The sequence below is a fragment of the Acanthochromis polyacanthus genome, chromosome 17 (assembly GCF_021347895.1).
Source record: "Acanthochromis polyacanthus isolate Apoly-LR-REF ecotype Palm Island chromosome 17, KAUST_Apoly_ChrSc, whole genome shotgun sequence".
NCBI classification, from domain to species: domain Eukaryota; kingdom Metazoa; phylum Chordata; class Actinopteri; family Pomacentridae; genus Acanthochromis; species Acanthochromis polyacanthus.
Window position 1 is genome coordinate 36150243 of NC_067129.1, and position 22846 is coordinate 36173088.

General features: G+C 40.4%; 1 protein-coding gene across 1 annotated transcript in view; it reads right to left on the minus strand.

The window, feature by feature from the left end:
• Positions 1–5559: 5559 nt before the first annotated feature.
• The window catches only part of smfn (small fragment nuclease), a 95265-nt gene continuing 77978 nt past the window's right edge, over positions 5560–22846 (minus strand). Inside the window, exon 8 of the mRNA XM_051937696.1 lies at positions 5560–21084. The gene's annotated coding sequence lies outside the window, so the exon portion shown is untranslated. The remainder of the gene's footprint in view (positions 21085–22846) is intronic.

Genomic DNA, 22846 nt, shown 5'->3' on the forward strand with positions numbered 1-22846 from the left:
ATATTTGAGCAAAATGTGCATTTAACCTCAGGAACAGAATTTTAAGCTCGGAAAAGTCATGAAGACTACACTAACGTGAAGTCTATGTTGGCACACAAATTTCTCCTTCACAATGACTTGAAATGTGATAAATATGAAGGCAAATGATGTTTGATTTGACTTGGTTTGAATGAATTGCATTTACAGCCTATTTGAGCAAAATGTCAATTTCAGATCAGAATCAGCATTTGTAGAGCAGAAAAATCATAAAAGCTGCATTAACGTGAAGTTCATGTTGACACACGCATTTCTTCTTCAGAATGACTTGAAATGTGATAAATATGAAGGCAAATGATGTTTCAGGTATTCTGCTTTGAAGGAATTGCATGGACAGCATATTTGAGCAAAATGTCAATTTCATCTCAGAATCAGCATCTGTAGAGCAGAAACATCATAAAAGCTGCATGAACGTGAAGTTCATGTTGACACACACATTTCTTCTTCAGAATGACTTGAAATGTGATAAATATGAAGGCAAATGATGTTTAAGATGTTCTGGTTTGAAGGATTTGCATGGACAGCATATTTGAGCAAAATGTGCATTTAACCTCAGGAACAGAATTTTAAGCTCGGAAAAGTCATGAAGACTACACTAACGTGAAGTCTATGTTGGCACACAAATTTCTCCTTCACAATGACTTGAAATGTGATAAATATGAAGGCAAATGATGTTTGATTTGACTTGGTTTGAATGAACTGCATTTACAGCCTATTTGAGCAAAATGTCAATTTCAGATCAGAATCAGCATTTGTAGAGCAGAAAAATCATAAAAGCTGCATTAACGTGAAGTTCATGTTGACACACGCATTTCTTCTTCAGAATGACTTGAAATATGATAAATATGAAGGCAAATGATGTTTGATTTGACTTGGTTTGAATGAATTGCATTTACAGCACACTTGAGCAAAGTGTGAATTTCAGCTCATGAACAGCATTTAAAGCGCAGAAAAATCATAAAGCCTGCATTAACGTGAAGTTCATGTTGACACACACATTTCTTCTTCAGAATGACTTGAAATGTGATAAATATGAAGGCAAATGGTGTTTAAGGTGTTCTGCTTTGAAGGAATTGCATGGACAGCATATTTGAGCAAAGTGTGAATTTCAGCTCAGGAACAGCATTTTAAGCGCAGAAAAATGATACAGCCTGCATTAACGTGAAGTTCATGTTGACACACAAATTTCTTCTTCAGAATGACTTGAAATGTGATAAATATGAAGGCAAATGATGTTTGATTTGACTTGGTTTGAATGAATTGCATTTACAGCCTATTTGAGCAAAATGTCAATTTCAGATCAGAATCAGCATTTGTAGAGCAGAAAAATCATAAAAGCTGCATTAACGTGAAGTTCATGTTGACACACGCATTTCTTCTTCAGAATTACTTGAAATGTGATAAATATGAAGGCAAATGATGTTTCAGGTATTCTGCTTTGAAGGAATTGCATGGACAGCATATTTGAGCAAAATGTCAATTTCATCTCAGAATCAGCATCTGTAGAGCAGAAACATCATAAAAGCTGCATGAACGTGAAGTTCATGTTGACACACACATTTCTTCTTCAGAATGACTTGAAATGTGATAAATAAGATGGCAAATGATGTTTGGGTTGACTCCTTTTAAAGGAATTGCATTAACAGCATACTTGAGCAAAGTCTGAATGTCAGCTCAGGAACAGCATTTAAAGCTCAGAAAAATCATACAGCCTGCTTTTAGGTGAAGTTCAAGTTGACAGACACATTTCTTCTTCAGAATGACTTGAAATGTGATAAATATGAAGGCAAATGGTGTTTAAGGTGTTCTGCTTTGAAGGAATTGCATGGACAGCATATTTGAGGAAAGTGTGAATTTCAGCTCAGGAACAGCATTTTAAGCGCAGAAAAATGATACAGCCTGCTTTAACGTGAAGTTCATGTTGACACACACATTTCTTCTTCAGAATGACTTGAAATGTGATAAATATGAAGGCAAATGATGTTTAAGGTGTTCTGCTTTGAAGGAATTGCATGGACAGTATATTTGAGCAAAATGTCAATTTCAGATCAGAATCAGAATCTGTCGAGCAGAAAAATCATAAAAGCTGCATTAACGTGAAGTTCATGTTGACACACACATTTCTTTTTCAGAATGACTTGAAATGTGATAAATATGAAGGCAAATGATGTTTAAGATGTTCTGGTTTGAAGGATTTGCATGGACAGCATATTTGAGCAAAATGTGCATTTAACCTCAAGAACAGAATTTTAAGCTCGGAAAAGTCATGAAGACTACACTAACGTGAAGTCTATGTTGGCACACAAATTTCTCCTTCACAATGTCTTGAAATGTGATAAATATGAAGGCAAATGATGTTTGATTTGACTTGGTTTGAATGAATGCATTTACAGCCTATTTGAGCAAAATGTCAATTTCAGATCAGAATCAGCATTTGTAGAGCAGAAAAATCATAAAAGCTGCATTAACGTGAAGTTCATGTTGACACACGCATTTCTTCTTCAGAATGACTTGAAATGTGATAAATATGAAGGCAAATGATGTTTAGGTTTCTGCTTTGAAGGAATTGCATGTACAGCACACTTGAGCAAAGTGTGAATTTCAGCTCAGGAACAGCATTTAAAGCGCAGAAAAATCATAAAGCCTGCATTAACGTGAAGTTCATGTTGACACACACATTTCTTCTTCAGAATGACTTGAAATGTGATAAATATGAAGGCAAATGATGTTTAAGGTGTTCTGCTTTGAAGGAATTGCATGGACAGTATATTTGAGCAAAATGTCAATTTCAGATCAGAATCAGCATCTGTAGAGCAGAAAATCATAAAAGCTGCATTAACGTGAAGTTCATGTTGACACACACATTTCTTCTTCAGAATTACTTGAAATGTGATAAATAAGATGGCAAATGATGTTTGGGTTGACTCCTTTTAAAGGAATTGCATTAACAGCATACTTGAGCAAAGTCTGAATGTCAGCTCAGGAACAGCATTTAAAGCTCAGAAAAATCATACAGCCTGTTTTAAGGTGAAGTTCAAGTTGACAGACACATTTCTTCTTCAGAATGACTTGAAATGTGATAAATATGAAGGCAAATGGTGTTTAAGGTGTTCTGCTTTGAAGGAATTGCATGGACAGCATATTTGAGCAAAGTGTGAATTTAAGCTCAGGAACAGCATTTTAAGCGCAGAAAAATGATACAGCCTGCTTTAACGTGAAGTTCATGTTGACACACACATTTCTTCTTCAGAATGACTTGAAATGTGATAAATATGAAGTTAAATGATGTTTCAGGTATTCTGCTTTGAAGGAGTTGCATGGACAGCATATTTGAGCAAAATGTCAATTTCATCTCAGAATCAGCATCTGTAGAGCAGAAAAATCATAAAAGCTGCATTAACGTGAAGTTCATGTTGAAACACACATTTCTTCTTCAGAATTACTTGAAATGTGATAAATAAGATGGCAAATGATGTTTGGGTTGACTTCTTTTAAAGGAATTGCATGAAAAGCATACTTGAGCAAAGTGTGAATTTCAGCTCAGGAACAGCATTTTAAGCGCAGAAAAATGATAAAGCCTGCATTAACGTGAAGTTCATGTTGACACACACATTTCTTCTTCAGAATGACTTGAAATGTGATAAATATGAAGGCAAATGATGTTTAAGGTGTTCTGCTTTGAAGGAATTGCATGGACAGCATATTTGAGCAAAGTGTGAATTTCAGCTCAGGAACAGCATTTTAAGCGCAGAAAAATGATACAGCCTGCATTAACGTGAAGTTCATGTTGACACACAAATTTCTTCTTCAGAATGACTTGAAATGTGATAAATATGAAGGCAAATGATGTTTGATTTGACTTGGTTTGAATGAATTGCATTTACAGCCTATTTGAGCAAAATGTCAATTTCAGATCAGAATCAGCATTTGTAGAGCAGAAAAATCATAAAAGCTGCATTAACGTGAAGTTCATGTTGACACACGCATTTCTTCTTCAGAATTACTTGAAATGTGATAAATATGAAGGCAAATGATGTTTCAGGTATTCTGCTTTGAAGGAATTGCATGGACAGCATATTTGAGCAAAATGTCAATTTCATCTCAGAATCAGCATCTGTAGAGCAGAAACATCATAAAGCTGCATGAACGTGAAGTTCATGTTGACACACACATTTCTTCTTCAGAATTACTTGAAATGTGATAAATATGAAGGCAAATGGTGTCTAAGGTGTTCTGCTTTGAAGGAATTGCATGGACAGCATATTTGAGCAACGTGTGAATTTCAGCTCAGGAACAGCATTTTAAGCGCAGAAAAATGATACAGCCTGCTTTAACGTGAAGTTCATGTTGACACACGCATTTCTTCTTCAGAATTACTTGAAATGTGATAAATATGAAGGCAAATGATGTTCAGGTATTCTGCTTTGAAGGAATTGCATGGACAGCATATTTGAGCAAAATGTCAATTTCATCTCAGAATCAGCATCTGTAGAGCAGAAAAATCATAAAAGCTGCATGAACGTGAAGTTCATGTTGACACACACATTTCTTCTTCAGAATGACTTGAAATGTGATAAATAAGATGGCAAATGATGTTTGGGTTGACTCCTTTTAAAGGAATTGCATTAACAGCATACTTGAGCAAAGTCTGAATGTCAGCTCAGGAACAGCATTTAAAGCTCAGAAAAATCATACAGCCTGCTTTTAGGTGAAGTTCAAGTTGACAGACACATTTCTCCTTCAGAATGACTTGAAATGTGATAAATATGAAGGCAAATGGTGTTTAAGGTGTTCTGCTTTGAAGGAATTGCATGGACAGCATATTTGAGCAAAGTGTGAATTTCAGCTCAGGAACAGCATTTTAAGCGCAGAAAAATGATACAGCCTGCTTTAACGTGAAGTTCATGTTGACACACACATTTCTTCTTCAGAATGACTTGAAATGTGATAAATATGAAGGCAAATGATGTTTAAGATGTTCTGCTTTGAAGGAATTGCATGGACAGTATATTTGAGCAAAATGTCAATTTCAGATCAGAATCAGAATCTGTCGAGCAGAAAAATCATAAAAGCTGCATTAACGTGAAGTTCATGTTGACACACACATTTCTTCTTCAGAATGACTTGAAATGTGATAAATATGAAGGCAAATGATGTTTAAGGTGTTCTGGTTTGAAGGATTCGAAGGGACAGCATATTTTAGCAATCTGAATTTCAGCTGAGAAACAGCATTTGAAGAGAAGAAAGCACATGAAGGCTACATTAACGTGAAGTTCATGTTGACACACAAATTTCTCCTTCAGAATGACTTGAAATGTGATAAATATGAAGGCAAATGATGTTTGGGTTGACTTTGTTTAAAGGAATTGCATGGACAGCATACTTTAGCAAAGTGTGAATTTCAGCTGAGGAACAGCATTTGAAGAGTAGAAAACACATGAAGGCTACATTAACCTGAAGTTCATGTTGACACACACATTTCTTCTTCAGAATGACTTGAAATGTGATAAATATGATAACAAATTAGTTTTGAGTTGTCTTTATTTGAAGGAATTGGATGGACAGCATATTTGAGCAATATGTGAATTTAAGATCAGGAACAGCATTTTAAGCTCGGAGAAATCATGAAGGCGACATTAACGTGAAGTTCATTTTGACATTCAAATTTCTTATTCAGAATGACTTGAAATGTTATAAATATGAAGGCAAATGATGTTTGAGTTGACTTTGCTTGAAGGAATTGCATGGACAGCATACTTGAGCAAAGTGTGAATTTCAGCTCAGGAACAGCATTTGTAGCACAGAAATATCATAAAGGCTGCATTAACGTGAAATTCATGTTGACACACACATTTCTCCTTCAGAATGACTTGAGATGTGATAAATATGAAGGCAAATGATGTTTAAGGTGCTTTTGATGTAAGGAATTGCAGGGACAACATATTTGTTCAAACTGCGTATTTAAGCTCAGGACCAGCATTTTAAGCACAGAAAAATGATGAAAGCTGCATTTAGGTGAAATTCATGTTGACACAAATTTCTTCGTCAGAATGACTTGAAATGTGATAAATATGAAGGCAAATGATGTTTAAGCTTTTCTGGATGTGTAAGGAACTGCAGGGACATCATATGTGACCATACTGAAAAAAACAAAACAAAACAAAAAAAATTCATAAGGTAACAACACAGCAAAGAGTGAGCTGTGCTTAGTTTCCTATTGTCAAACTGTGACAGAAAGTCCTCTTTTCATATAAATAATGGAAAAATCACAAATATCTCCCTCACACTCACACCAGAACTGTCACGAGTCTCTAAAAACTACGACCAGCATTTTAATAAATAACTTTTTATATAACTGTACATCTTAAAATAAAGTGTAGAACTTGGAAAAAAAAAACATGACTGAACAACCCGAACCAACTTATGTACATCTTTAACAATACTTAAATCTCATTAATGTAAACAATTGAATGGTGTCAGGGTCGTTCTCAAACACATTTAGAGGAGCTCATTGGTGAGTCTGGAACGATATTTAGTTTTGATTATGTTCATAGTTGAGAAAACATTTAGTAGAGTATGGTGTTTAACACTGTCCTCGCAGAAACCACGTTACTGGATCCTCGATTAAAGAAGCTTGCCTTCAGTGATGACAGAGTTGTTGATGAGACACTTCAGAGAATAAGAGCAGCAGCAGCAAAATGTCCCCCAGCAGCCTCACACCTCCACCATTAGAGGACCAAGTGGAGGAGGAACCTCAAACTTCTGCTGTGTGGAGGCTCTTTGATTGAAGAGCTACAGGAGATGATTCGGGAGAAATCCTTCAGCTCACGCTATAATGTAGGATCATATGTTGAGGAGCCCCTCATCCAACCAGCAGACGACCCACTGAGCTGTGGCAGGCCAAAGCTGGAGTCTTCCCTACCTGGTGAAGGTGATGGAGAAGAGACAACTTGTTCTATCTGAGAGAATCTCCTCAAAAACGCGGCAGATATTCACTGAAAGAAGAAATGGTATCAGCCCATCCAAGCTCAGTCATCTGATTTTTCTGAATGCCAACCTACACTAAAGACATTTATACTGTTTGAATATTGAATCTGGCTCTGTTTCTGTTGTGGTTCTGTGGGTTTATGTGCAGAGTGTTGTTCATTTGGTTTTTGTGCAAAAACATTTGATTGAAATATGAAACAAAAGTAAAAATGCCTGTTTTTGTAACAAAACAAATGCACAAAATGAGGCAAAGGCTTCTCATAAAAACACTGAATGCAAAAGAGTTTGTCAATACACAAATGATTTAAGCCCTGCGACAGACTGGCGACCTATCCAGGGTGTCCCCTGCCTTTGCCCGAGTCAGCTGGGATAGGCTCCAGCACCCCCCGCGACCCTAGTGAGGATAAAGCGATATATAGAGAATGGATGGACAAATAATTCATACTTGCCTGGTTAGGCTAAAATATGAGGCAACAAATAATACTAAATTAGGAGCCATTTGGGAGCCGAAAGAGCTGGCTGTTCTTTGGAATCTGTACCAAAAGCTCTCTGAAAAGAACCAAACTTCGTGTCACGACTGTCCTTTGTCTCTGCCTCTGACCTCTCAACTGTTTTTTGAAGGCAAAGCGGTGATGCAATGCAAAGACTTTGTTGGCTGAGTAGCATCACATGGGATGGCTGAACTCGTCCATAATTGGTCTGTGTGTTTCCTGAGCTGATAGACCAATGATAAACACTGGAAAACTGCGCTGATAAAATATAAGCAACCTGTCAAATTTACATTCGTATAAACGGCGTATGGGTCCGCTCTGCCCTTTAGTGACCCCTGTTCTAAGCCATACACCTTTTCCCCGCCCCATACAACTTCACCGCTGTCTAACACAGAAAAGGTGAGTATATGAACGGGAAAATGAAGGTTATATCAAAAAAACATACTGATTCGTATCTATGCGCATTTTTAAGTGGTTATATGGAAATTTGGGACCTTTTCTAGTGTGTATACGGCGTATACCTGCGTATCACGCAGACTACACCCCTGGTCAAAAGTCTGATTTGACTGTCTCAGTGGTCTCACTGTTGACATTTTGCATCAGGATGGACAGAGGGCTGACATATAGCTCACAAGGAGTGCATATGGTAATGGAGAGACTTACAGAAGTGGAATGATTGTTTTTCATGAATGTACTGGTGGCTTGCCAGAATTTGCAGAAGTTGTTCAAATGGTTGTTGAGGAGGGGAGCTGTAGCTTCAATGTCAAAGAGTTTGGTGGTTTGTATAAGGGAGCATTTCAGGGCATTTGAGGTATGTCCACTCTCAAAAATCTCCCTCATTCAACTTGGTGCGTTTGGGACCAGCACCTTCTGACAGATTATAGTATTGGAAGCTAGCGAATGGTGACACTCAAAAGATTCATACATATACAAGGTGTCCGCCAGTCGAGCCTTCTTTAACCCTTGCCTCAGGTTAAATCTGGTCCAGCTCGCCATTTAAAGGGTTAGATTCTATCTGCCTATTAGTATTCCACCTAACAGGATTCAGCAGAATAATTAAGCTGGAGTCGAGGGATACTTGCCTCGGTTCTAACTGCCTTTCATCCAAACGTCTCACTCCTCTTATCTGATAAATACTACCCCACTAAGCAGTCCTTATAAGTAGTAGTATTGATTTATCAATCACGTTTGTTAATGGCAGCTCCACTCTAAGGACTGCATGCACTTGGTGCTATTCCTAGGTTCGTTTTAGAGGTTTGGAAAAAACTAACCTCAGGGGTAATGTTTAAACACTCTCAAACTGGACTAAGTAACCTTTAAGAACCATTAGATTGAATGCACACAATCAACTTAACTTTTTACCACTATGCAGAATCAGTGGTTTATAAAAATTTCATTAGGCTTCTCTTTAAATGCAATATAGCATTTTATTAAGCAAAATTAGCAGGGGCACAGCTTCAATTCATGATTAAACAATTAATTATTCCTGATTAAAAATTATACTAAAGTAACTAAATTGAGCGTACCTGTCAATCTTCTCTAATTAGTAAATTTAGGAGAGAGAGCGGACAGCGTGGCCACTACTGTATCACCCAATCTTGACTTGCGTCTGGGAGGAGTCCTCAGTTGTCCAGAGGACTCAGTACGATGTCTTCTTGGCGGACAAAAGGATTTCTTCCCTCAGCAGAGGGAGCGGAGGAGTCCCGTAAGCCAATCGTGGTCTGACAGTTATCTCTGGAATCGGCTGGAACGTTAGTGCTTACGCCCCAGCTGTCTTCTCTGTTGGATGGTGGTGATGGAGAACCCTCGTCTGTTCAGGCTGTAGTGGGTCACTGGGTCTCCCAGCCCCGGGGAGGGGAACAGCCCCGTGCTGTTGCCTCCTTTGCCTCTCTGGATGTTGCCTGTTCTTCCCTCTGTTGGTCTCTTCTGGATAACTGCAGAACCTCTTAGGACTCTCCGTTTGGCAGAGTGTGGTCCTCACTTGTTGAACAAAGTCAGAGAAAGACTTTGCTTCCAACGATGTTCTCAGCAATCTCTGGAGCCGAAGTACTGCGTTGTCTTCCTGTCTCTAGGGCAATAGATGCGGTGAAGAATCTTCAGAACTCCGGCCAAGCTCCCCTTTGCAGCTCTTCTGGCAGCTCCGGCGAACGTCTCCCATTCAATGTCTCTGCGCTCCCGTTTTTATACTCTCTCCTACACACATCTCTGGCTAGGTACGCCCCTGACACCATCTAACTCATGCAATCAACTTGTTATCACATACATCAGTAATACAGAAGTCATGGTTTTACAGCAAATACACAGTGTCCACATTCTGTTGTTAACACACACACATTTCAGCAGGCCCTCCTGGGTTTTCCCAAACTTCCCTTTTTCTGAGGAGGTTGCTGTGTCACAGTGACTGCTGTGTCATGGTGACTGCTGCTTTCTGCCCTTCTGCTTTCTTAAGGCCTGCACACACACAGAGCTTAAACAGAGATGACTTTACACAGAATCACTCTTTTAAATCATCCTTCTTAGTCTAAACATACTAAATCATCTGAATCATCACTTCAATCAAATCAACATTCTAAATATATATATGTATTTCAGCAAGCATAATCATGTGGTTAACTTATAATGTTTCTTCTTTAGATCTTTATTTGTCTGCTTCAAAACCTTTGTTACCTTAAGGCTTTAAGTGGGCCTGAGTGCTCTCTGAGACCTCAACATCTGCATCTTACTTGACAAAGGTTAGTTCATAGTATTTCCAGCTGTGCTCATGTACACTATATTGCCAAAAGTATTTGCTCACCAGCCTTGACTCTCATATGAGCATAAGTGACATCCCATTCCTTATCCATAGGGTTCAATATGATTTTGGTCCACCCTTTGCAGCTATAACAGCTTCAACTCTTCTGGGAAGGCTGTACACAAGGTTTAGGAGCGTGTTTATGGGAATTTTTGACCATTCTTCCAGAAGTGCATTTGTGAGTTCACACACTGATGTTAGACGAGAAGGCCTGGCTCTCAGTCTCCGCTCTAATTCATCCCAAAGGTGTTCTATGGGGTTGAGGTCAGGAATGTGTGCAAGGCCAGTCAAGTTCATCCACACCAGAATCTGTCATCCATGTTTTTATGGACTTTGTGCACTGGTGCACAGTCATGTTGGAAGAGGAAGGGGCCTGCTCCAAACTGTTCCCACAAAATTGGGAGCATGGAATTGTCCAAAATGTCTTGGTATGCTGAAGCATTCAGAGTTCCTTTCACTGGAACTAAGGGGCCCAGCCCAGCTCCTGAAAAACAACCCCACACCATATCCCCCCCTCTACCAAACTTCACACTTGGCACCATGCAGTTCGACAAGTATGGTTCTCCTGGCAACCGCCAAACCCAGACTCGTCCATCAGATTGCCGGATGGAGAAGCACGATTGGTCACTCCAGAGAACGTGTCTCCACTGCTCTAGAGTCCAGTGGCAGCGTGCTTTACACCACTGCATCCGACACTTTGCATTGCACTTGGTGATGTATGGCTTGGATGCAGCTGCTCGGCCATGGAAACCTATTCCATGAAGCTCTCTGGGCACTGTTCTTGATCTAATCTGAAGGCCACATGAAGTTTGAAGGTCTGTAGTGATTGATTCTGCAAAAAGTTGGCGACCCCTTTGCACTATGCGCCCGCTCCGTCAGTTTACGTGGCCTACAACTTTGTGGCTAAGTTGCTGTCATTTCCACACACTTCCACTCTCTTATAATACAGCTGACAGTTGACTGTGGAATATTTAGGAGCGAGGAAATGTCACCACTCGATTTGTTGCAGAGGTGGCATCCAATCACAGTTCCGTGCTGGAATTCACTGAGTTCCTGAGAGCGACCCATTCTTTCACAAATGTTTGTAAAAGGAGTCTGCATGACTAGGTGCTCTATTTTCAGAGCCGCCTTAACCTAATGGTAGGCCCTGGGGCTGAGAGGTTTTGTAGGCCCCCCTACTCCTCTACATTAAAAAAAAAATGCATCAGTTTCTTTTACGACAAACAACTGTGAGGTTTCCTTCTTTAGCCAGAAAACACCAGCATACTTTTATTGATCAACTTACATGAACACAAAATGCACTTGTATAACATCAGTGCATGCTTTACTTAAAACCAATATGGGTGAAAGATTGAAAATCTCATGTGGAGATCACCTGACATCACATGTGTGATGTCAGGTGTGGAGTCCACACTGATAGCAAAATACTTTGCTAGTTTTACTCTGCTGGTAATTTCATCCAGCCCCTTCTGTCCCATCAGCTGTATGAATTCCTCACACACATTCAGAGAGAGATGGGATGGATTTCCTTTGCCAGCGTTTTCATGTTTTTCAATGTGAGCTTTTAAAAAGGGATCAAACTGGCTGATCAGCTCCATGCTGCCCAAATAATTTCCATTCTTGATGTCTCCAAACTTGTGGCTGTCTCCCCGGAAAGCTAGTCCCCTCTCAGCTAAATACTTCACAACAATAACAACCCTCTGTAGAACCTGTGCCCAATAATCACACTCCTCATCAAACTGTTTTCTAAGTTCTGAGTCCACTGTTCCACCCTCAGCTGCTTGATTGATGTAAGCAATCATGGCTTTTCTGTGGATGTCAGAGGTTTCATGTTCTGATATACGATCACCTGCATGTTTCCAGTCAGAGAAACCCCCACTAACAAATGCAGACTTTTCGTTGCTCTCGCCAAAAATCTTGAAACCAAAACAAAACACGCTATACTGATGGTTAATAATAAAGCCACTCTCTACTTACATATTCCCCGTTACTCAGTTTGCGGTGGAAATATGTTTTTGAGAAAAATCTTCTCTAGTGTTTGTATGTGCGCTCTGATGCACGGAGGTCGGCATTTTTATTTTGACACGTCTCTGGTCCCATTTTCGCCCAGTAAGCACGCGCCTGCCGGTCAATTTTGTTTCCCCAGAGGCCCGGGTCGCTGCTGTAAGGGCCACTGCCGGACTCGTCTCCTCCTCCCTGATCCTTCTCCTCGTCTCCTCCTCCCTCATCCACCGCTCCTCTTCTCTTTTCCTCTCTTACTTCTACCTGCGCGAGCCCCGCCTCGTCGGCTGCCTTCGGTAAACTCAATGCCGCTGAACAGCCACCACCATCCGTTTCGGACAGTTTAAAGAATCCTGTTAGCTTTGGGATGCTCTTAAGTAATTGCTTTTTCTGGGTTTCTTTGTCCCGAAACACCTTTCTTTTGTGAGCGCCGCTCTCAAATTTCTTTTTTCCCGTCATTTTTCAGCTGTCACTCAAGGGGGGAAAGTTAGGTGGACGTAACAACAACAGTAATCAATGAGAGTGGGGCGGGTCTTGCCAGCCACGAATGTGAAGTATAAAATGATTGACAGAGAACTTGACAAGCAACAAAAACAGTGTGACTTTTCCAGCTCATTGATAGGCCCCTGAACTTGGTAGGCCCCTGGGCTTCAGCCCAGGTAAGCCCGTGCATTAAGGCGGCCGTGGAGGACGCCCCGGGAGCCGCGACCAAGCTGAACTCCAACGACATAATGACAGCCATTAAGGAACTAAAATCAGATTTTACTCCCTGCGACAGGAAATTAATTCAATGGCTCAAGAACTCAACGGAAAACTTCACAACTTTGCAGGGGAATTGTTAAGTATCTCTGGCTGTGTCAGTGAAGCGGGTGAGGCGCCTGGAGGACTGGGCGGCGGAGGTAAACGCGGTCCTGTCTGCCTCTATCAAGCAACAAGAAATTCTCCAAGCGAAAGTGACGGACCAGGGGCCTCATTTATAAAGCTTGCGTACGCACAAAACAGGGCTAGAAAGTGGCGTACGCCATTTCTACGCAAAGGTTGTGATTTATAAAAACAAACTTGGCGTGAGAATGTGCGCACCGGTGCACCAACCTTGATTCTTGATGCTTCTTTACGCACAAAACAGGGCGTAAATCACAAACTTTGCGTAGAAAGTGGCGTACGCTGTGTTCGTTGTGATTTCTAAAAAAAACTTGGCGTGAGAATGTGCGCACCGGTGCGCCAACTTTGATGCTTGCTTAAGCACATTTTGGAGACCGAGGGAACGGCAGTGCCGGAGGATGAAGTGGCAAATTGAAACCAGATTGATCTCAAACCTTTATTGTTATCACATATTAGACTTGTAGAGCCTGATAATCATAAACCCTCATTGTTGTAGATGTTCCTATAGTGCGCCATTCGGCTGACGACTGTATTTGCAGAACTATGTTCATATATTAACAGGAGCGGATTGAACGTTATTTCATTCGGTCGTTTGACCGAAGGGCCGGTATCTGGGGCCGGTGCGGTGATCTTTATTAAATAATTCTGTTTACTGATCACCCGGCGCCTGTATGGCTCATCCATTTGCAGGGGTGGTCTCCGACGCAGTGGCTCGGGTTCGATTCCTGCCTGTGGCACTTTTATGCATGTCTTCCCCCTACTCTTCTCCCCATTTCCTGTCACTCTTCACTGCAACTATCACAGTAAAAAGGCAAAAAAAGTAAAGAATTTTGTTTATTTATCCATAAGCGGCCGAATGGGATGAGCGTCCAACCATTAATCAGCCCTGTACAGGCACGCTTCACACCACAACTCCCGAGTGAAAATGAATTTCTCTATGTGAACCGAAAAAATGCACATTCAATCAGTGTGCAAATTATTTGTACATCGGACATGATCATAACAAATTTAGTGGCAGGGTGGCCTGGGTCAACACATGATTCATTCATCCTGACACACAGCAGTGAAGACTGCCGGCCGGCGCTGCGTGAAATGCCGTGGATCAGCAGCTTATTTATATACAGATACATTCATGAGTTACTTTGCATTGACCATTCATGGTAAAATGTGGGTGTGTTGTGGGCGGAATGTGAGGTGGATCCACCTGTGCAATCTTCCAGCTGGTGTGTGATTTATCAAGAAATTGCATGCAGCTGTGCTTACGCAAAGTTTTATAAATCAGGGGCGAGGGGCATACGCCCTTTTCGTATTATCGGCGTACGCAAACTTTAGTATGGATCCTACGCAATGTTTTATAAATGAGGCCCCTGGAGTCTAGGTCAAGGAGAAATAATATTTGTATATTTGGGGTGGCAGAGGGAGAAGAGGGAAGCTCGGTTTCCCAATTCATTACGACTCTCCTTAAACGTGACCTACCGCTGCCTCAGAGCATTGACCTGAAGATCCAGCAGGCACATCGCTCCCTAGCACAGAGGCCCCGACCTGAAGACCCACCAAGGCCCATCATTATTAACTTTCAGGAGTTCACAACCAGGGAGCTGGTACTATGGGAGGCATGGAAAAGGGGCAAAATATTGCTGAAAGACTGCCCGATCTACTTTGACCAGGACTACGCGGCAGAGATTGTCAAAAAGCGCAAAGAATACAACGGAATCAAGAAAGTGTTAAGGGAGAAAGGAATCCGCTTCCAGACGCCCTACACCAACATGAGGATCCACCGGGATTCCGGGGTGCAGACGTACAGCAGCGCCGACGCGGCGTGGCAGGAGTTAACCAGCCGGGGCTACAAAGTGGATGCACCGCAGGGGAAGGAGCGACGGTCGGCTCTGGAGTCTCGGCTCTTGCGGCTTCTGGGATGGGAGCGGAGTCCCGACAGTCAGGAGAATGACAACACCGGGCAGAGAGCCAGGAGGAAGCTGCGTGAGTTCCATAGGGTCAATACAGAGGGCAGTGCCTGAGTTTGTTTTTTCTCTAACATACATCAACAGACACTCAAGTTATTTTCATAGTTTGACCCTGGTTATTAAGCAATCTTTTGGACCCCTTTTTTCTTTGATTATCATTGTGGAGAATGGTCTCATTTGCAATTGTATTTAAGTTGGACTTATAGGATGGGGATAGTTCTCTTGCTATAATTAACAACCCAAGCCTACATAGGGCCCTCTCCAAACAAGAGGCTTAACCCTCGACCCTCCAACTGGGTCACTCAGGAGGAGATAGATCTCCTCCTTTTTTGGAGGTCAGAGTTCTCTTATGTTCTTGTTTTCAACATAGTTCTTGTTATTGTTTTGTGTTCTTTTCTGGGGGAGATGAATGTTTCTTGTGAAGCATATGTCAAGGTGAGATAACTTAAAGGTTGTATCATTAAACGTAAATGGCTTGAGAAATCCAATTAAAAGAAGCAGAGTGTTGGCCAAGTTAAAAAAGATAAATCACAGGTTTTGATGCTTCAGGAAACCCATCTGTCCAATGAAGAACATAATAAGATGAGAAGGTTTGGATACTTGCACTCATTCTACAGTTCCTGTAAAAAAAGTAGAAAAAGAGGAGTGGCCATTATGGTGCCTAATTCTTTAAATTTTGACTTAATTAAGGAAGAAGGGGACAAGGATGGTAGATACATTCTAGTTAAAGGAAAACTTAATAATGTGTTAGTCACATTTGCCTGCTGATCCTATGCCCTTCCGGAAAGTGATAAGAAATTCTATATTCAGCTCTTTGACAAAATTGTGACTTTCAGTGAAGGTATATTAGTCTGTGCTGGCAACTGGAATACAGTCCTGAATTATTCCTATGACACAAGTAAAAAAACAACATAAAGTGCACATGTCTAATGAGCTCAATATCTTAATCAAAGAATCTGGTATGTTTGATGTCTGGAGGAATCTGCACCCTTTTGAGAAAGATTTTACTCATTTTTAGGCCACACATCAGATTCAGCCAAGAATAGACTTCTTTTTGATGAGCATATTAGAGAGGCATAGGGTGAAAGAATGCTCAATAGGAACTTCAGATGTCTCAGACTTAACTATACACCTAAATGACAAATGGAAAAATACACTGTGGAGAATGAATATTGGGATTCTGAACAATATAACAACAGTGAACGAAATAAAAGCAGAAATTAGGGAATGTATTGAAAATAACTATTGCAGTGAAGTAGCACCAACAAGAGTATGGGATACTGTTAAAGCAATTATGAGAGGGAATTTGATTTCACAGACCGCTTACATGAAAAAAATGAAGAGGTTAAAATATGAAAAATTACAGGAAGAATTGAAAAAGTTGGAGAAACAGAAACAAAAACAAACAGCTAAAGACATAAGGCTGACAGATCAACTAAAGGAACTCAGTGCAGCCTTAATAAGTCTCGACACTGAAAAGGCATTTGATATAGTTAGCTGGCCCTTTCTCTATAAGGTACTGGAAAGATTTGGCTTCAACAAACAATTAATCAGTTGTATTAAAGCTCTTTAAAGTAACCCTACAGCCAGACTTAGGATCAATGGCTCTCTTACGGGCTCCTTTAACCTCAACAGAGGTACAAGACAGGGATGTTGCCTCAGCCCCTCCCTCTTCACCTTGTTTATTGAACCATTAGCTCAGGATATTGGACAAAATACGGAACTGGAATGTATTAACGTAGCAACAGAATATCATAAAATAAGTCTCTTTGCTGATTATATTATCACCTATTAAAACACCCAAATATAACAATCCCCAAACTCTTGAACACTTTAGAAAACTTTGGTAGGATGTCCGGATATAAAGCGAACATTAAAAAAAACACAGGCTCTCTGCTTAAATTATACACCAAACAGTAAAATTAAGAGTAGCTGTAAACTGAAGTGGGACTCAAAATCAATAAAATATCTAGGAGTAATAATTACACAGCACTTAACTAATTTATACGATTCTATCGTAATTTGAGTGATAAAATTCAGAAAGACTTAACATGCTGGGCAACATTAATCTTGGACTTCAGCTCTAGGATAGAGGCGATAAAAATGAACGTTCTGCCCAGGTTATTACGTATATGTCTTCCTCTCACTCCCTATAACAATCCCAGAATCCCAGTTCTCTTCATGGAATAAATCAATATCTAGATTTATTTGGGCAGGTGCAAAACCAAGGATAAAGCTCATAACACTCCAGTTAGATAAAGAACGACGAGGCCTCGCCCTGCCTGACTTAAAACAATATTACTATGTGGCTCAACTGCGATACATTGTTTACTGGTGTTCTCCTGACTATCAAGCAAGGTGGAACTCTATCAAATTCAATCTAGATAAAGTGTCATCTCCTGCAAAATTAGGGTGGAAAGACTATAAAGCTCATAAGAAAGATAGTATTATATTGAGAAACACTTTAAAAATATGGTTTGAGATTTTTTTTTTTAAAAAACAACAAAATAGAAGGAGACAGTAAATTACTAATTTGGTCCTACTAAACAATTAAAATTACAACAGAGTTGTTGGAGAATGTGTGGACATGCTGACACCAATCACTCCCACATATTTTGGTTATGTATTAAGATACAACCATTCTGGAACAATGTCAGAGAGAAGCTCCGCTGAGAGCTCCCACATAACATATAGATATTCACCAAATCAGAAAAACACGGAGACTGTAATTTTACTTGCAAGGGTAACACAGCACAGTGTAACAAGACACATTAGTGCGAGCTACAAAGACTGCTCCCATACAAGGTTTCATTTATACATGAGCAGAAATGAAGACATGGCATAAGATAAGAAATAGGTCGAGTTACACAAGGGGGTGTGCTAAGCTGAAAGAGTGGAAATATATGGAGACTAGGGAGAGAGAGAGAGGGAGAGATATGTGCAGATAGAAGTGAGTGAGTGGTATTCTATAAAAATAGTCATGTAAAATACTATGCACACTGTCAAGTGGGGCCTAGTTATTTGAGATCCCAGGAGCAACCACCACCTAAATAAAAGCTTTAAGCAAACCAATGAAAAGTTAAAATGAGAAACTATATAAGTTAACCACATGATTATGCTTATGCTTGATGCAAGAATGATTTTAATAGGCTGATATATATTCTGGAAATGATGATTGCTATAGAAGAGAATGATTTAAAATAAGTTATTTGATCATGCTAAGAAAAATGATTTAAAGAAGTGATTCAGTGTAACTAAGTGAGTTTTGACTTGAAGTAATCTGTGCTGTTCTGAGCTGTGTGCAGGGCAAAAAGCAGAAGTCACCATGACACTGCAGAAAGGAGGACATTGAGGAAGTTCTGTGGCCAAATATGGTCTTGGCAACATGTCTCAAGCAATGTGTGTGTGTGTTAACAACGGAAGATGGATGCTGTGTACTTGCTGGAAAAACATGATGTGTAATAGGAAGAAGGTTGTGTCTTAAACCTATGAATTACTTAATTGGGCATACCTACTAGTTAGAATTGTGTGTGAAAATGTGTATGTGCTAAGCTGAAGTCGAGCTAGGGTATAAAACCCAGAGACACAGACACTGAATTCGGAGTTCTCCCCCGGAGGGGAGAGATGCTGCTCGCCGGAGCTGCAAGAGATGCTGCTCGCCGGAGCTGCCGGGGAGCATCGCCAGAGTTCTGAAGAATCTTCACCGGACCTTTTTGCCCAAGAGACGTGAAGGCAACGCGGGACTTAGGCTCCAGAGTTCGCTGAGAACATCGTTGGAGGCCAAGTCTTTTTCTGACTTTGTTCAACAAGCGAGGACCACACTCTGCTGAAAGGAGAGTCCTGAGAGGTCTGCAGTTGTCCAAACAGATGAAGAGAGGCAAGCACCCATGGCATCCAGAGAGGCACAGGAGGCAGCAGCAGAGGGCTGCTCCACTCCAGGGGCTGGAGGACCCAGTGACCCACCACAGCCTGATGAGACGGGGGCTTTCCACCACCACCATCCGACTGAGAAGACAGCTGAGACGCCCGCACTTGTGTTCCAGCTGCTACTAAAGATAACTGCCAGACCAACGATTGGCTTTCGGGACCTCTCCACTCCCCCTGCCTATGAAGAACACCCTCTGCCCACAAAGAAGACTTCGTACCGAGTCTGCTGGTCCACGGAGGAGTTCAACTAGATGCAGGTCAAGACGGGGCGTGGCAGCTTGGCCACGCTGTCCGCTCTCTCTCCTAAATTTACTAATTAGAGAAGATTCTTAGGTACGCTCAGCTTAGTTTAATTTAGTTAAGTTAGAAATAATCGGAAATAATTAAATTGTTTAATCATGAATTAATGCTGTGCCCCTGCTAATAATTGCTTAATAAAACACTATATTGCATTTAAAGAGAAGTCTAATGAAATGATTATGATTCACCTATTCTGCATAGTGGTAAAAAGTTAAGATGATTGTGTGCATTAAATCTAATGGTTCTTAAAGGTTACTTTAATCCAACTAGTTATTTAAACATTACCCCTGAGGTTAGTTATCCAAACCTCTAAAACGAACCCAGGAATATCAACAAGTGCCACAGTTTTAAGAGGAAAGCTGTCGTTAACAAACGTGGTCAATAAATCAATTCTACTACTTAGGTGGGCTGCTTAGTAAGAGAGTATTTATTGGAGTAAGAGGGGTAAGACGTTTGGAAGAAGACAGTTAGGACCTAGGCGAGTATTCCTCGACACCAGCTTAATTATTCTGCTGAAACCTGTTAGGTGGAATACTAATAGGCAGATAGAATCTAACCCTTTAAACGGAGAGCTGGTCCTGATTTAACCTGAGGCAAGGGTTAAAGAAGGCTATACTGACCGACAACACACAGTTAATGCTCTAAGGCTCGATTATGATAAATGTATTTACAAATTCAACTCTAACATTCCCTCCTGTTTATCATGATCAAAAAGTGTAAAGATCAGTTAACAACATCTTGTAAAACATTTTCTGCTGTCACGTCATTAAACTACACTTCAACATCATCATTCTCATCATTAGTCATATCGTGGTTCTTCCATTTTGAGTGCAGCATAAGCAACAACAGAAGTGGTTATCATTTTAGAAATCATGGATCTCAAACATGGTAAAATGCAGATAGCAAAAATACAAAATGCATACATTTATAATTACAAATCTCTTAATAGTCTGAAAAATACCACCAGATGTAAACCAAGAGGTAAAATCCCAGCCTGAAAGAATACCTTTGTCTTGGTTGCTTAAAATGTCTATTTTAATCTCATCCAATTTCTGTCTGATTAGGGTGTAATTGCCTTTGTGGTCAGGGATGTATGTACAACAATGGTCATTAACAACTTCACAAACTCCTCCTTGTGCTGCTAAAAGAAGGTCTAAAGCTATTCTGTTCTGGAGTGTCATTTGCTTGATAGCCTCAAGTTCAGGATCGTTTACTAGCTGATCAGTTATGTTAATTAGTGCGTTAGTGACTTTATTCTGTCATGCTGTAAAATTCATAGCTTTATACCAGAGGTTCTGTTCCCAAGTCGCTGCCATGGAGTGTTCATGGGTTCTTTTAGTCCTGTGAGTTCCTGTAGAGGAGAGAGAGACGAAGAGGAGCCAGACTAGCAGAAGTCGCCAGAGAGCCATTCCAGAGTTGGGCGCGGATCAGTTGGGTTCTTCACCGGGTTGAGACGTCAGCACCCTATTGTGCTACTGACCCCTTTGTATCGGACTTCCACCGCTACCCCGTCGGTTGATCTGGCTCTGCTTCCAGTTGTATCAGCTTACAGTGCGATTGGTGGATTCACGAAGGCCGTTCAGCAATTTTTACTGCCGTGGGCGTCGTCAGCAGTATTTGATACGGCCCTTCCCACCGAGGCGACTTCCAATTCTTTCTCCTCAGGACTCTAATCAGGACCCAGTCTCCAGGCTGGAGCTTCTGTCTGGACAAAGGAGAAGAACACTCTGGCAGATTATTTGAACTCTGAACTTTTCTCATTTTCAGTGTATGTGCCATCTAATCTAGGACAAAAACTAGGAACATAACACAACAAAACTGTAAAACCCAAAGGTGCAGGACAACATCTGGGCAGTCATCCCTTTCAGTGCAAGGTGTACACCTATGGAATTCCTTACCATCTGAAATTAAATCTCAAACAGAACTTAAAAAGTTCAGTGCAAAAGTTAAACAGTGGCTTAAACAGCAGCAGAAATGTGAACATTAATTTCTCACAAGTAATTATCAGTACTGATGTTAAATGTAACTTGTGTTTTAGTTTTAATTTACTATAATTGTGTTAATTTATTTGTTGTACTCATTGATTGTATTTACTGTATCATTTTATTTGTAAAATTGTATCTGTATTTTGTATAATTTATTTACTGTAAATCCTGACCAGGGACAAAGGCTGCAAATTAGCTGAAGCTAGACGTCCTATATTCACATGTCGTATGTATCGTCCCTGTTAAATAAACATTAAAGAAAACGAAAGAAAAGAAAAATCTGCTCACTAAGATTCAGTGAATTGTTGTTTTATGGAAGTGGGAAAGGTCTCCCATGCACTATCTCAAATGGTGTTATTGCTTTGTCTCCTGTGGGCTTAATTCTCACCCACAGTTTAACTAAGGATAAACAATCTGGCCAAGGTCTTTTAGTTTCTTCCATAGTTTTGGCTAGTCTGTTTTTTATTGTGCCGTTCGTTCCGTTCGTACAAGGCCAGCACTTTGTGGATGATAGTGGTTCCTTAGTGTGAGCAATGTGTCAGAATTGCATTTACAAATGTATACCATTATCTGATCTAATTATGGCGGGAATACCATAAGTTGGAAAGTAATGGTTGCAGAGAGCTTTTGCTACAGTTATGGCTGTGTTATCTTTGGTTGGGTATATTTCAACCCATTTTGAAAACGCATCTATAATCACTAAACAATATATTAGTCCTTTTGATGCCGTTAGTTCAATAAAGTCCATATGGATTGTGTACAGTATTCCTTGGCAAAGTCAGAAAAATTTTTAGCGAAGAACTGTCTCTGCATCATGTGTACCATCCCTCCTGTTGAGACATGGGTGAGACCATGACTCACTAGAGAATGGGTTTGTTTTCAATGTGATAGAGGTTGTTTGTGAGAACTGCTCCGCGCTTGAGCCAAGAAGTTTGTTCAGATATGCGTCTGCTAAGATTTCTAATTCTATTGTTTTCAAAACATTCTGTGCTGAATGAGGCTTGTTTTGCACCAGAGTCGGCAAGGTCAGTGTTATAGTGGAGTCATCCTTTTGATGAGCTTTGCACTCACACAGTGCGAAAATGCTCCTATGGATTATAATACCATTCACAATACTGTAATGCAGAAAGAAAAGAAAAACGCAGTATGGTGAAACCCTCCTAATAACATATCTAATGTAGCCTCTGACAACCATCTCTTAAAGGTTTTTGTCTCTACAGTTTCAATTACTTGTAGATAAATGTGAGGCAGGTTATCTATTAGCCAAGCATGTACTGCTTTAAAATGTGTTAATATTCAGCAGATTTCAACTTTAAGCATCAGTTAAATATTTTGGCATCACAGGACAGGACATCTGTACATTACTCCTTTAACCCTTGGGTGCACAGTGGGGGTCAGGATACCCATTTTCCACTGGATTGGGTCACTTTTGACCCATGTAGTGCATCAAAAGGTAAAGTATCAAAAGCAAGAAAAGGAAAT